The sequence below is a fragment of the Vulpes lagopus genome, chromosome 18, assembly GCF_018345385.1.
Source record: "Vulpes lagopus strain Blue_001 chromosome 18, ASM1834538v1, whole genome shotgun sequence".
NCBI classification, from domain to species: domain Eukaryota; kingdom Metazoa; phylum Chordata; class Mammalia; order Carnivora; family Canidae; genus Vulpes; species Vulpes lagopus.
The window spans coordinates 46,339,287-46,354,693 of NC_054841.1; positions in this window are offsets into that span (position 1 = coordinate 46,339,287).

Here is a 15,407-nt window from a genome sequence, read left to right on the forward strand (position 1 = left end):
GCTATCACATGTATCAATATTCCTTTTCCTTTTGATCACTGAGTAATATTCTATTGTACAGATATACCACAATTTGTTTATGCATTCACCCGTTGAACATTTGGTTTGTTTGCAGTTTTAGGCTATTACAAAACTAAGTGACAATGAACATTCATTACCAGTCTTTTTATGGATATATGGTTTCATTTTTCCTGGACCAAATGGAATGTGTATATTTAACTTTTTTTTTTTTACATTTAACTTTTGAAGAAACTACCATTTTCCAAAGTGATTGCATCATTTTATATCCTACCAGTGGTGTATGTGTCCATATTCTTGCCAACATTTGATATGATCAATCTGTAGGATCTGTAACCATTTTAACATATGTGTAGTGCTTTATCACTGTGGCTTTAAATTGCATTTCCCTAGAGACTAATGATGTTGATAACTTTTCACGTGATTACCACTTATATATCTTCTTTGACAGTGTCTGTTTTGCACACCTGTTATTTTTTTTAGAGTTGTTGAATTTTGAGTGTTCTGTATTCTGTACAACTCCTTTATCAGATATATGTTTTGCAGATATGTTTCACCAGTCTGTGGCTTGCATTTTCATTCTTTTGTGAATGTGATAGTATAATCTGAAAGCAAAACTTTTAATTTTGATGAAGTACAATGACCAATTTGCTCTTCATGGATTATGCTTTTGCTGCTATAGCTAAGAAATCTTTGCATAACTAAAGGCCACAAAGGTTTTATCCTGTATTTTCTTTTTTTTTTAAAGATTTACTTATTTATTTATTCATGATAGGCAGAGAGAGAGAAAGAGGCAGAGACATAGGCAGAGGGAGAAGCAGGCTCCATGCTGGGAGCCTGATGCGGGACTCGATCCTGGGACTACAGGACCGCGCCCTGGGCCAAAGGCAGGTGCTAAACCACTGAGCCACCCAGAGATCCCCTTAACCTGTATTTTCTAGAAGATTTATAGTTTTAGGTTTTATATTAAGGTCTACAATCCATCTTGAATTTGTTTTTGTATGTGGTATGAAGTATGGATTTGAAGTTCAATTTTTTTTTTTTTGTATATGGCTATCCATTGCTCCATACCATTTGTTGATATTTGTTATGGGCTTAGTGCCTTGTAAAGAGGCCCAGAGAACTCCCTCATCCCTTCCATCTTGTGAGGACATAAGATGGTCTCCTGTGAACCCATGAAGCAGGCTCTGACCAAACACTGAATGTGCTGGTGCCCTGATCTTAGACTTCTCAGCTTCCTGAACTGTGAAAAATAAATTTCTGTTTAGAAGAAAAAAATACCAAAAAGCCCTATTTATTATCCAGTGAATTGCCTTTGTACCTTTGTAGAAAATCAATTGTCCAGATGTATGTGGGTCTACTTCTGGATTCTCTGTTCTGTTTCATTCATCTATTTGTCTGTCTTTGCACTAACTATACTATGTTGACTATTGTCGTTTTTAAATAATTCTTAAAATTGGCAAGTTTTAGCCCACTGCCCATTTTCTTCCTTTTCAAAGTTATTTTGACTCATCTAGTCCTTTGCATTTCCAAATGGATTTTAGCATCAGTTTGCCAATTTCCATAGAAAATGCTGTTGGGATTTTGATATTTTTGTCAGTGAAGATAATGGCACTTTCGCAAAGGTTCAGTGACTCCTTCACTCAATTATCATTTTGCTAGCCATCTATCATTTCTCCTTCACTTTTGAAGGATAGTTTTGCTGGGTATAGAATTCATGGTTGACAGGATTTCCCCACCCCCTGCACTTTAAAAATTATCATTGCCCTCCCTCTGACCATCATGATTTCTGATGAGAAATCAGCTGATTATCTCTTTGAGGATTATGTTTAGGTGAAGAGTTATTTTTCTCTTGCTACTCTCAAGATTTTCTCTTTGTCCTTGGCTTTTGACAATTTGGTTAGAATGTGTCTTGGTGTGGATTTCTTTCATTTGTAACTCTTGTGTTTCATTGAGCTTTTTAATGTATACATTCAAGTCTTTTATCAAATTTTGGAAATTTTTGGCAATGAATTTCTTCAAATATTCTCCCTTCCCCCTTTTATGTCTCATCTCTTTGATTTCCACCATGCACATGTTATACACTTGATAGTGTCTCAAAAATGTCTTAGACTTTGTTTATTCATTCTTTTTTCTTTCTCCTTTCAGACTGGATAATTTCAATTGATCTGTCTTCAAGTTAATTGATTCTTCTGTTTGCTCAAATTTTTTTAAATTGAAATCCTGTAGTGAGTTTTTTTAAAAGATTTTATTTATTTATTCATGAGAGACACACACACACAGAGAGAGAGAGAGAGAGAGAGAGAGAGAGACAGAGGGAGAAGCAGGCTCCATGCAGGGACCCTGACATGGGACTCGATCCCAGATCTCCAGGATCAGGCCCTGGGCTGAAGGTGGTGCTAAACCACTGAGCCACCCGGGCTGCCCCTGTAGTGAGTTTTTGTCTCTGTTATTATACCGTCAGCTCCAGAATTTCTGTTCCTTTTCATAATTTTTGTCTTTTTATTGATATTTCCTATTTGTACATACATTGTTCTCCTGGTTTTCTTGAGTTTGCTGGATTTGTATTTTTTAAAAATTCACCAAGAGACTTTAATGTGTAGCCAGTTTGAAATACTCCTGCTTTATGAAAACTTTTATATTATCTTATGCATAAAAGATCTCCCAAGGACTTCTGGGAGCTGGAGATGAAGAAACTAACAGATGACTCTCCAAGACTTCCATATCAGTTTCAACAGAGCAGAGTCAGCTTGATTGGTCTATTTTTTAAAATTTTTGCTCTTGAGTTCCATAAAAGCTTTATTAAAAAAAATAATTCCAGGATGGCTAAAATCAAAAAGGCAAGAAATAATGTGTTGGAAAGGATGCAGAGAAGAAGGAAACATTGTGCACTGTTGGTGGGAATATAAGCTAGTCTAGCCACTGTGGAAGACAGTGTAGAGGTTCCCTCAAAATATTAAAAATAGAAATATCATATGATCCAATAATTCCACTACTGGGTATTTACAGAAAGAAATAAAAAACATTAATTCAAAAAGATATATGCAGGGGTACCTGGGTATCTCAGTCAGTTAAGTGTCTGCTTTTGGCCTCAGGTCATGATCTCAAGGTCCTGGGATTGAGCCCCATGTTGGGATCCCTGCTCAGGGGAGAGTCTGCTTCTTATCTTTCCTCTGCTCCCTCCCAAATGCTTGTGCTCTACTTCTCTCTCTAATAAATAAATAAGGATATTAGAAAACACACAAAAAGAAATATACAGCCTTGTGTTTACTGTAGCATTATTGACAATAGCCAAGATATGGAAACAAACTAAGTATCCATCAATAGTCAAATGGATAAGGAAGATGTAATGTATACATATATGTATATATATATGGAAGATGTGATATATATATATTTTACATATATATACACAAATGGCAAAGGAAGATGTGATATATATATGTATATATATGGAAGATGTGATATATGTCTATATATACACATATATATTGATGTGATATATAGATGAATGGGTAAGATGTAATATGTATATACATATATATCATGTAAATAATACATACATATCACATAAATACAAATAAAATGGAATATTATGCAGCCATTAAAAAAGATGTGATTATGCCATTTACAACATGAATGAATCTAGATGGTATTATGCTAACTGAAATCAATCAGAGAAAGACAACCACATGATTTCACTCAGGAATCTAAAAAACAAAGAAAACAAATGAACAAACAAAAAGCAGAATCAAATCTGTAAATATAGAGAACAAACTGGTGGTAGCCAGAGTGGAGGGGGTTGGAGGGATCAGAAAAATGGATGGAGAGTGGGGAATACAGGTTTCCAGTTATGGAATGAATAAGTCATGGAGATGAAAGTCACAGCATAAGGAATATAGTCAATTGTATTGTAATTAGCTTTATATGGTGACAGATAGTAGTTATATATGTGGTAAACATAGCATAGCTTATAGAGAAGTTGCACCACCAAAACTAAAGTAATATTGTGTCTCAAGTATATTCAAATAAAAAATTTTAATTAAAAATTCCATTTTAAAAAATAAGTTAACTTCACTACTTATGTGTAGCTGGCCATTTTTTTTTTCCAGCAAGGGACTTTAACCAACAGGATCATATTTACCAGACAATCTCCAAACCTCAATCACCCTTATTGTGTCACCAGCTGAGATCCCAGTGGAGATAAAACTGGGCTAGTCTGGGTGTCCATCTTTCCTACTCAAGAATCTAATTCTCTCAACCCTCTTCATTACTTGATTATGGTAGGGCTCATTTTTAAAAAATGTTTTTACTTAAATCCCAATTAGTTAACATACCATATTACATTAGTTTCAGGTGTACAAGATAGTGATACAATTCCATACACCACCTGCTACTCATCACAAGTGCACTCCTTAATTCCTATCACTGATTTAACTCGACCCCTATCCATCTCCCTTCTGGTAACCTTCTGTTTGTTCTCTGTAGGTAAGTCTGTTTCTTAATATGTGTTTCTCTCTCTCTTCCCCCACCTTTGCTTGTTTGTTTTGGTCCTTAAATTTTACACATGGATGAAATTATATGGTATTTATCTTTCTCTGACTGACTTATTTCAATTTGCATTATACTTTCTAGCTCCATCCATGTTGTTGCAAATAGCAAGATTTCATTCTTTTTTATGATGGAATATATATACATACATATACATACACCATATCTCCTTTACTATTCATCAATCGGTAGGCATTTGGGCTGTGTCCATAATTTGGCTATTGTAAATAATGCTGCTATAAACACGAATCCCTTTGAAGTAGTGTTTTTATATTCTTTAGGTCAATAACTAGTAGTGCAATTGCTGGATTGTAGGGGGTGTTCTATTTTTAACTTTTTGAGGAATCTCCATACTGTTTTCCACAGTCACTGCACCAGTTTGCATTCCCACCAGTAGTGCATAGGTGTTCCTTTTTTTCTCTATATCCTCACCAACACCCATTATTTCTTGTGTTGTTGAGTTTAGCCATTTTGAAAGGTGTGAGGTGGTATCTCATTGTAGTTTTGATTTGCATTTCCCTGATGGTAAGTGATGATAAACATCTTTTTATGTGTCTGTTGTCCATCTGGATGTCTTTTTTGGAGAAATGTCTGTTCATGTCTTCTCCATTTTTTAATTGGGTTCTTTGTTTTTTGGGTGTTGAGTTTTAGAGTTGTTTATATATTTGTGGTAGAGCTCTTCTACTCAAAGTCACATGTTCTATAAAACTGTTGGGCATTGTGCAGAGTGACATAATCATTTTTATGGTTACATTCATTGAGGGTTGCTTTTTTAAAAAAGATTTTATTTATTTATTCATGAGATAGATAGATAGATAGATAGATAGATAGAGAGAGAGAGAGAGAGAGAGAGAGGCTCCATGGAGCCTGATGTGGGACTCCATCCCGGGACTCCAGGATCACGCCCTGGGTGAAGGCGGTGCTAAACCACTGGGCCACCTAGGCTGCCCATTGAGGGTTGCTTCTTAGCATAAAATTAAAAAGTATGGGCTCTGGCCACAAGCCCACTCAGCTCTGACACTTCTTAGTTATGTGGCTTTCAGAGTTACTTAACCCCTCATAAACCTACCTATAAAATTAGAACAGTAAGACCATATACTTCACTGAATAGTTATAATTAAGTTATAAAATGCACATAGAGACTGAGAACTATCCAGGGCATACTATAAGCATTTAATGAATGATAGTCCAATGTGAAAACTAAATAAAAGACTACTTACCTCCTGGAGGGGTTTGCCTTTAACATCAGACTTGATAAAAATGACAGAAGATTTTAAGTGTGACTAAACCAATATTCATAAATAAACATGCTCATATATATACACATATAGTTGCTCCACATCCTCACCAGCATTTGATATTTCTGTCTTCAAGAATTTCGCTATTCAGAGAAAGATTCATAAGATACCTTATTGTTATTTTAATTTTAATTTTCCTGATGACATATGCTTACTTACTCTTTGTTTATCTTCTTTGATAAACTGTCTCTTAAGATGATAGGCCCATTTTCAATCAGATTGTTGGGTTGCAAAGAGTTCTTTGCATATTATGGATAATAATAATTTATCAGATGTATCTTTTGCAGATATTTCCTCCCAGTCTCTGCTTTTTTTTCTCATTCTCCTGACATTGTCCTTTGCAGAATAAAGGTTTTTAATTTTAATAAAGTCTAACTTAGGGGAAGCCCGGGTGGCTCAGCGGTTTAGCGCCACCTTCAGCCCAGGGTGTGATCCTGGAGACCCGGGATCGAGTCCCACATCAGGCTCCCTGCATGGAGCCTGCTTCTCCCTCTGCCTGTGTCTCTGCCCCTCTCTCTCCTCTCTGTGTATTTAAATAAATAATAAAAAAATCTTAAAAAAAATAAAGTCTAACTTATCAACTATTTCTTTCATAGATCATGGTTTTGATGCTGTATCTAAAGTTATCTAATGTCATTGAGATTTTCTTCTAATGTGATCTTCTAGAAGTTTCATGGTTTTGTGTTTTATATTTGGGTCATACGATTAATTTTGAATTAACTTTTATCAAGGGTGTAAAATCTGTGTCTGATTTTTTTCTCTTTCTTTTTTAACTTGTGTGTTGTTCCAAGACCTTTTAATACCTTTGTATTACTTTTGCTCCCTTGTCAAAGATTATTGGATTATATTTATTTAGGTCTATTTCTGGGCTTTCTATTCTGTTCCATTGATTTATTTGTTTATTCTTCCATGAATATCACACTGTTTTGGTTACTGTACCATTATTATAAAACTTGATATCAGATCATATCAGTTCTCCAATTTTATTCTTCAATATTGTGAATTTTAGGTCCTTTGCTTCTGTATATAAACTTTAGAGTCACTTTGTTGCTATCCATAAAAAAGCTTTCGGGATTTCTATTGGAATTTCATTGAATACATAGGTCAAATTGGGAAAAACTGACCTCTTGATATTTTCTTATCCATGAATAGGTTATTTATTTAGTTCTTTGATTTCATTCATCAGAGTTTTGCAGTTTTTCTCATATAGATCTTGTACATAATTTGTTAGATTTATACTTAAGTGCTAATATAAGTGGTGCTGTTTTTAAATTCAAATTCCCTTTGTTCATTGTTAGTATTTAAGGACACATTTGACTATTGTTTTTTACATTTGACTTTTTTATATTAACCTTATATCCTGCAGCCTTGCTGTTATTATTTACTACTTCCAGCCTGTTGCTTTTGTTGATTCTTAAAGATTTCCTACATAAATAATTATGCCATTTGTGAATACAGATAGTTTTATTTCTTCCTTCTCAATCTGTATACCTTTTGTTTCTTTATCTTATTATGTTATCTAGGACTTCCACTATGATATTGAAAAGCAGTAGTGAGAGGGAGCATCCTTGCTTTGTTCCTGGTCTGAATGGGAAATCTTCAAGTTAGTCATCATTAATATGATGTTAGCTATAGACTTTTGTAGATACTCTATTTTGTAGATACTCTTTATCAAGGTGAGGAAGTTCCCCTCTATTTTTATTTTGCTAAGAGTATTTATCATTAATGAGTGTTGTATTTTGTCAAATGCTTTTCTTACATCTATTAATATTATCATATGATTTTTCTTCTTTAGCCTATTGATGTAGGGGGTTACATATTGATTTTTGAGTGTCGAGTAAGCCCTCCATAACTAGGATAATTCCACTTGGTTGTGGTATATAATCACTTTTATATATTGTTGGATTAAATATTTTAATGTTTTGCTGATGATTTTTACATCTATGTTTATGAGAGATGTTAGTCTGTAGTTTTCTTTTCTTGTAATATTTTCATCTAGTATTGGCATTAGAGTAATCCTGGCCTTATAAAGTCAGTCAAGAACTACACATTCTGCTTTTCTTCTCTGAAACAAATTACAGAGAATGGATATAATTTATTCCTTAAATGTTTGATAGAATTCGCAGTGAATCCATCTTGTCCTGTTGCTTTCTGTTTGGAAGATTATTAATTATTGATTCAATTTCTTTAATATATTTATGACTACTCAGATAGTCTATTCTGTGAATTTTGGCAAATTATATCTTTCAGGGAATTGGACCATCTCAAGTAGATTATCAAATTTGTGGGCATAGAGTTGTTTGTAGTATTTCTTTATTATCCTTTTACTGTCTGTAGAACTTGTAGTAACATCCTTTCATTCCTAATTTTAGTAATTTGTGTCCTCTCACTTTTTTTTTTAGTGGACCTGGCTGATGTTTATCAATTTTATTGATCTTCAAAAAAAGAAAAAAAAGCAGCTTTGTATTTTGTTGATTAGCTTTATTGATTTCCTGTTCTAAGTTTCAAAATTAATTTCATTACTTTCTGCTCCATTTTTTCTCCCATTTATTTTAGATTTAATTTGCTCTTCTTTTTTAAATTTCCTAAGGTGGAAACCTAAATTACTGATTTTAGATTTTTTTTCTGATATAGTTATTCAATGCTATATATTTCCTTCTATGTAGTGCTTCTACCTCATCAACAATTTTGATGTTCTGTTTCCATTTTTATTTATTTTTAAGTTACTCTTGATATTCCTTCTTTGACACATGTTTTTTATTGTATGTTTAATCTCCATGTATTTTGGGATTTTTCAGTTACTGGTTTTTAGTTTAATTGCATTGTGGTGTGAAAGCAGACGTTTTATGATTTTTGTTTTTTTACATTTGTCATGGTATGTTTTATGATTCAGAATGTGATCTATCTTGGTGAATGTTCCTGGTGAACTTGAGGAGGATGTGTATTCTGCTGTTGTTGGATAAAGTCATCTACAGATGTTGAGTATTCTCCGTTAATTGATGGTGGTGTTAAGTTCAACTGTTCTTACTGATACTTTGCTGTACCTATTCATTTTTGATGGACGGCTGTTGAATTCTTCAACTATGGTAGTGCATTCATCTCTTTTTCCTTGCAGTTCTATTAGTTTTTGCACTGTGTAGTTTAACACTCTGTTGCTAGGCACATACACATTAAAGATTGCTATGACTTCTTGAGGAAATTGACACATTTATCATTACATAGTGCCCTTCTTTGTCTCTGATAACTTTTCTTGCTTTGAAGTCTACTCTGTCTGAAATTAATATAGCTATTTCTGTTTTATTTTCATTAATGTTAACATGGTATATTTTTATCTACTCATTTACTTTAAAAAAAAGATTTATTTCTTTACTTGAGAGAAAGAGAGAGACAGAGAGAGACCGAGGGTGGGGGAGCAGAGGGAGAGGGAGAATCTTAAGCAGATTCCCCACTGATTGCAAAGCCCAACAAGGAGCTCAATCTCATGACCCAGAGATCATGACCCAGGATGAAATCCAAAGTCAGGCACTTAACCCACTGAGCCACCGAAGCACTCCTCTATCCATTTGCTTTTAAATATTTAAAGTAGGCTTCTTGTAGACAACCTATAGTTGGGTCTTGGTTTTTGATTCATGTTGATAATCTCTGTTTTTTAATTAGTGCACTTATTGATTATTGATATAATTAGATTATTGATATAATTGGATTAATATCTACCATATTCATTACTATTTCTTATTAGTAACCCTTTGCTTTGTTTCCATTTTTGTCCTCCACTCTTTTTCTGTATTTTGTGGTTTTAATTGGGCATTTTATATAATTCTATTTTATCTCTTTTCTTAGCTAATCAGGTATACCTTAAAAAAATCTTTTTAGTAGTTGTCTTAGTGTTTGCAATATACATTTATGACAAATCCAAATCCACTTTGAAATAACATTATAGCACGTCATAGGTGATGTGAGTACCCTATAATAAAGTAATATTTTATTTCACTTTTTCATTTCCTGATGGCCTTTCTTTCTTTATTTACCTTTCTGTCTGTATATCATTTATATTTCTGTCCCATATAATTTTCCTTTTTTCTAAAGAATTTATCCTAACATTTCTTTCAAGGCAGGTCTACTGGCAACAAATTCCCTCAATTTTTGTTTGCCTGAGAAATGCTTTCTGCCTCCTTCACTTTTCCTGCCAAAATCACAGGTGATTTTTCTCTGATATTTACTGTTGGAACCTGGTTTAATTAACTCTTGGAGGTAAATCCTATCATATATAGGGCCCCTTATAACTGGATCCCCTGAAGTTTTTAACTCTCAGAGTTGTCTACACTGAGCTTTCAACAATTCTTCAATTACAGTTCAGGTTCTCCATCCCTGGTATTGATTCCCATGGTGGTTTCCACTTGGGAGTCTCTGCTCTGGTAGCTGCATTCACTTTTTCCAGAGCAAGAGATTCAGGAAAGAGAGAGAGAGAGAGAGAGAGAGAGAGAAAACACAAACCTTTATAACTTTATTTCAGGAATAACATACCATCATTTATGTCATATGCCTTAGTCACACAGACCAACTCTGGGAAGAGATAGAAGGAGACTCCACAAGGGTAAGAATTCCAAGAGGCAGAGATCACTGAGGATCATCTCAGCTAAGATGACAGTGGCTAAGACAACACTATACAATTATTGGGCTGGGAAGGACCCTGAAGGTCAACTCAAGAAAGTTGATTTGTCCCTGGACCTCACAATTGCCACATTTTCCCAGCAGTTGAAAATGTGGGATAAGGATGAATGTTATGTTCTACTTCTCCATTTTACTGAGAAAGAAATAGGGGCACTGAGAAAGAAAGTAAAGTGACTCATCCATCTACAGTCATTTGGAAGGGACAATTGAGGCTTTTATGGTCATTCTTACTCCACTGATCTTCCAATGAGATAAGGTGATCTCATAATGCTTTCACATTATGATCACTATAATGATATCCATATTCTACAGAGAGTCCAAAGCAAGGCAAAGGAGTTGCCCTCATGAAACCAAGTTAGTGTTTCAACTTCTATTCTCCATCTCTCATCCTTGATGAGACTAGATAGCACATCTTAGTTATAAGAAATAAATAGCAATTTAAATTTTAAACATAATTTCTTCTCTTAGCTATGGAAAGCACACATCTAAGGAGGAACTCAGCGCATGTCAAGAGGGACATAAAAACTTTTGCTTCCTAATAGACAAGTTTACGATACTTTAAATGTTTTCAGTTTGTACCAAGTTAAAAATAAATGTGTCGGCTCTCTTCCTCCTCGGAGGCGGAGAGCCCTTTTGCGCAAACGTCCAATAAACCCTCTTGCTAATTGCATCTGCCTGTCTGGGGTCTGAGTCTCTGGGGCGTCTGCCGGGACACGTTGGCACCCGTGAGCCAGGGTCCAACATTTGGGGGCTCGTCCGGGATCCGAGACGCCCCAGGCTCAATCCTAAAACCGGTAGGAGGTAAGACCGAGCTCGCTAAATGTCATATCTGTCTCGTCCGTTTGTCTGACTGGCCGGGTCTGTGCCGGGTCTGTATTGTGCCTGCAGGACGCTGTACTCTGTATTCTGTATTTGGACCAGCGGGGGAGGCAGACGTGCCCGACCCCTGTCCCCCTCTGGAGTCAGACTCCGGAGTGGTCTGGAAGAGGAACGGAGCCCGGCACTCCCTCCTCTTCAGGGACGGTCGTTGTTCGCGACCACTCCCATCTGAATCTGCCGTGCCAGTCCTGTCATTCGTGTGCGTCTGTTCGTTCTGTGTCTTTCTTCCTGTCCTCTTCCTCCCCACTCACCTCTTTTCTACACCCATGGGACAAACTGTAACCACCCCTTTAAGCCTCGCTCTAGATCACTGGAAAGAAGTCGCCGGCCAAGCACACAACCTTTCGGTCGAAGTCAGAAGACGAAGATGGGTCACCTTCTGCTCCTCAGAGTGGCCGACTCTCAACGTCGGGTGGCCCAGGAATGGAACTTTTAATATTGATATTGTCTTGCAGGTGAAGGCCCCGGTCTCTCAGCCAGGACCCCATGGGCACCCTGATCAGCTCCTGCAGACTCTCCTCACCACGGAGGAGAGACAGCGCGTCTACAGAAAAACGTCCCCGGGGCGGATGGGAGGCCGACCCAGCTGCCTAATGAAATTGAGGACGTTTTCCCCTTGGTTCGCCCGACCTGGGACTACGACACTGCTGCTGGTAGGGAGCGGCTCCATCTCTATCGCCAGGTACTCTTAGCGGGTCTCAGAGGGGCAGGGCGACGCTCCACCAATTTGGCAAAGGTACGTGCTATAGTGCAGGTTTTCTGGAAAGATTAATGGAAGGCTACCGTATGTATACTTAGAGAGAGAGAGGAGAGAGAGAGAGAGAGACAAAATAAAAGAGATAAAGGAAACGCAATAAAGAACTGACTGGGATACTGGCCACCATAGTACAGGGCTCAGGGCAGAGTAAGTCAGGACAGAGTAAGGACCTGGGAGACAAGAAGACCACGGGTTGAACGAGACCAGTGTGCCTACTGCAAGGAAAAAGGACATTGGGTTAAAGATTTTCCAAAGAAGGGCCAAACGCAGGGACCTAAGAAGAAGCCCATTCCCGTACTGTCCCTAGAGGATGAAGATTAGGGATGTCAGGGCCAGGAGCCCCCCCCCCCCCCGAGCCTCGAATAACCCTTAAAGTGGGGGGGTCAACCAGTGACCTTCCTGGTTGCTACGGGAGCTCAACATTCAGTTTTAACTGAGGCAGAAGGACCCTTGAGCTCTATCTAGAAGATGCATTCTTTTGCCTAAAGTTAAGCTCTCAAAGCCAGCCTATTTTTGCCTTTAAATGGAAAGATCCTGAGACGGGATTCTCAGGACAACTCACTTGGACAAAGCTACCACAGGGATTCAAAAACTCCCCCACCTTGTTCAACGAAGCCTTGCATCAGGACTTGGCAGACTTCCGAGTTGGCCATCCAGACCTCGTTCTCCTGCAGTACGTGGATGATTTGCTCATAGGGACTAAGACAGAACAGGATTGTGTAAAAGGTACGGGGGCCCTGCTCGAGAGACTGGGAGGACTGGGGTCTAGGGCCTCCGCCAAAAAGGTCCAAATAGGCCAGAGACGAGTGACCTATCTGGGATATCTCCTGGAAGGAGGCCAGAGGTGGCTGACGGAGGGCCGCAAAAAGGCTGTAGCCCTGATCCCAGCACCCATTGATGCCAGAGGGCTACGAGAGTTCCTCGGCAGTGCCGGGTTCTGCCGCCTCTGGGTACCCGGGTTTGCAGAGCTGGCAGCTCCCCTATATCCTCTCACGAAATCCAACACCCCCTACCACTGGGGAAAGGAGCAACAATTGGCTTTTGACAAAATAAAAAGGGCCTTATTGACTGCCCCTGCCCTGAGCCTCCCAGATGTAACCAAGCCATTTGCGCTATATGCTGATGAACACCAAGGAATACCCAAAGGGGTCCTAACTCAGAAACTGGGACCCTGGAAAAGGCCTGTGGCATACTTTTCAAAAGAAAATTAGACAGAGTGGCTGCAGGATGGCCCCCATGTCTCCGAATAATAGTGGCTGTGGCAGTCCTGGTAAAAGACTCAGATAAGTTGGCCTTCAGCCAACCCCTCACTGTGGTGGCCCCCCCACGCAGTAGAGACAGTCATCCGCCAGCCCCCTGATCGATGGCTCTCTAACGCCCGGGTCACCCATTATCAGGCCATGTTACTGAATTCTGAGCGGATACGGTTTGGAACGGCTACATCCCTAAACCCGGCCACCTTGCTTCCAGAAGCCGAGTCCCCCTCCCTGATAATGCATGATTGCCATCAGATCCTAGCTGAGGTCCATGACACCAGAGGGGGCTTGACGGACCAGCCTTTGCCAGATGCTGAAGCAACCTGGTACACCGAGGGGAGTAGCTTTCTACGAAATGGTGAACGTAAAGCCGGGGCGGCCGTGGTAGATAATTCACTGTCCGGGGCATCAGCGAGGCAACGACCCAGTAGCAGAGGGGAACAGGATGGCCGATGAAGCAGCACGAGCCGCTGCACTAGGCCCACAGGAGGATGGACAGAAGCCTTCCCCACCAAACGAGAAACTGCCCAGGTGGTTGTCAAGAAAATCCTAGAAGAAATTTTCCCCCGGTTTGGACTGCCCAAGGTAATAGGGTCAGACAACGGCCCCGCCTTTGTCTCCCAGGTAAGTCAGTTGGTGGCCAGATTACTGGGGATAAATTAAAAATTACATTGTGCATACAGACCCCAGAGCTCAGGGCAGGTAGAAAGAATAAATAGAACAATTAAAGAGACCCTAACCAAATTGACATTGGAGACTGGCACTAGAGACTGGGTCCAACTCCTCCCTATGGTCCTGTTCCGAGTCCGGAACACTCCCGCGCGCTATGGGCTAACTCCTTACGAGATTCTCTATGGAGGTCCCCCACCAGTGACGGACTTGCTAGATTCTGCTATTGACCCTCTTGCTAACACTCCCGGTTTACAGGACAGGCTAAAGGCGCTCCAGATTATCCAGGGCCAGATCTGGAAACCCCTTGTGGCTGTCTACCACCCCGGAGACACAACCTGTTCCAGATCGGTGACTCCGTCTATGTCAGGAGACATCAGTCCAGGACGCTTGAGCCCCGCTGGAAGGGCCCATTTACCGTACTACTGACCACCCCAACCGCCTTAAAGGTAGACGGCATTGCTGCTTGGGTCCACGCCTCACACGTCAAGCGCGCCCCATCAACGAGCACCGCTGACGCCAGCCAGGACGGACCGGACGAGCCACTCCAATGGAAGCTCCACCGCACCCAAAACCCGCTCAAGATAAGACTTTCAAAAAATTGTTCAATGACAGTTGTTATATTCCTACCTCTCCTAGCGCTCTTTACCTCCGCCAAAGGTGACCCTCATGCCCTCAAAAGGTTAACCTGGCAGGTACTAACGTCTGGGGGTGACGAGGTCTGGTCTATAACTAAGACCGCCCCCGTGGGAACCTGGTGGCCTAACCTATATCCTGACCTATGCAAGCTAACCATAGGGGCCCCTAGCCCATGGGACCTAGAGGGATACTTGGACACCTCTAGAGCCCCTAACCGAGAAAGCCCTCCAGAGCGACTGGGATTAGACCCATGGGGAAGATGTGGCACGCCTGACAGAAGGGCCATGCTCAGCACTCTTCCCTTTTATGTCTGTCCGGAGTACCACAGAGATCGCAGGCTAAATCCCACCTGTGGAGGAGGGGAATACTTCTATTGTAAAAATTGGGGGTGCGAGACTAGGGAGACACAGGATGAGAGGCCCTCCTCCTCCTGGGATTACATCACTGTCAAAGCTAACTATACTCACCCGGGGTTACCAGGAACTCTGCAATACTACCGCCCCGATTTTAGGGACTGACTCTTACCTGGAGCCCCAGCCGGGAACTTGGTGGGCATGCAACAAAGGCCTCACCCCCTGTGTGTCAGCTAAGGTTCTAAATAGCTCAAACGACTTCTGTGTCATGGTGCAGATCATACCCAGGGTGTTCTATCACCCTGCTGAAACTCTA